Source organism: Vulpes vulpes, chromosome 2 (genome assembly GCF_048418805.1).
Source record: "Vulpes vulpes isolate BD-2025 chromosome 2, VulVul3, whole genome shotgun sequence".
Taxonomy (NCBI): Eukaryota; Metazoa; Chordata; class Mammalia; order Carnivora; family Canidae; genus Vulpes; species Vulpes vulpes.
In genome coordinates this window covers 65,318,948-65,320,600 of record NC_132781.1, presented here as the reverse complement: position 1 = coordinate 65,320,600, position 1,653 = coordinate 65,318,948, and positions in this window count along the sequence as shown.

Genomic DNA, 1,653 nt, shown 5'->3' with positions numbered 1-1,653 from the left:
ATCATATGGTTTCATCATATGGGGAACCAAGTGGGAAAAATTAGAGAGGGAGACAAACCATGAGAGACCCCTAACTCTGGGAAACAAACAAAGGGTTAAGGAAGGGGAGGTGGGTGGGGGGATTGAGTAACTGGTGATGGGCACTGAGGAGGGTACTTGATGGGATGAGCACTGGGTATTATACTATATGTTGGCAAACTGAATTTAAATTTAAAAAAATGTACAAAAAAAAAGAAAATATAGATGGACAACTGAACACAACATGTATATTTCTAAATATTACCCTTCCGTTGAGATTTTGGTGTTTACGTCAAGTCAATATTTCCACAGACATGTCCAGTTATTAACTCACACACACTGGAGGTCACAAATCTTTCCACAGACACTATTCCTTTAGTGCCTCATGGTTTTGCCTGTCATTATCATACTCTGGTTGCTCAAACTATAAACTGAGCACTTCTTTGTTTTTTAATTACCAACCATTTCTCACTTCTCCTGAAATATAAGGCATCATTCTATGCTTTCCTTTCATGAACCAAAATTATATTCTCCCTGGTATTCACATCAGATCTTGTTTTCCTAATATTTACTTTTAGCCCCTTACACATGTATTTTTTTCTATAACATTCAAATCCTATTTATTTATTTAATTTTAATAATTTTACTTTATTGATTCATGAGAGATACAGAGAGAGAGGCAGAGACACAGGCAGAAGGAGAAGTAAGCTTTCCATGGGGACCCAATGTGAGACCCGATCCCAGAACCCTGGGATTATGACCTGAGTTAAAGGCAGACACTCAACCACTGAGCCACCCAGGCATCCCTCAAATCCTATTTAGAAGCTAGAATAGTTTCATTATAGGACACATATGATCATTTTCTGAATCTCATTTGCAAATCTGAGTAGACTTCTTTAATGGAAATTAAAATGGAACCGAAAGTACAAGATCCAAGGCTCTCCAAAGTGTCCTGTTTTAAATAGTATTTTCCTTGTCTGCACTGTCCTATGTTGGCCTTCACTCTAAACATACTGAACTGATAACACATAAATGGTCATTATTCCCATATCAGCATTCTTTTTTTCCTTTTCTTCCATTCACCTTCAGAACCCTCCTTCTGTCACGTTTGCTTCTGGGCTCAGATGAAATGCACCCTCCATCTTGGAGCTTTGTGTGATTTTTTTCACATTAGTGTGACAGCATCTTCTGAGGCCCTGAAATGCTGTACTTTAATCTACTATTTAGCACATTCCTCTTGTTACTATGTGATGTATGCATCTTACTCATATACTAGCATGTAACCAATTTTGTGTCAAGGCTTACATTTTTGTTTCCCAAGTTATCAATCATCATGTTCCATAAGATGTACTATATTATCTATTAGACTTGCTTAAATGGATTATTCTTTTATATTTAAAAATTGTCAATTGAAATATATCATTTTTGTTTTAATATATTTAAAATGAACTCCTAAAATACTGCAGTCATTTCCTCTAAAATATTTAAATATTTCATATCTCCATTTAGACAAATGCTCTATAGGACTGTGCCTCGTCAACAACGACAAAGTGTTCTCACATAGTGTCATTTATTAACTCTAGAAATTAATTTTTAACTTGATCTGTATCTAAATTGCCTCTTCACTCTGTGCCC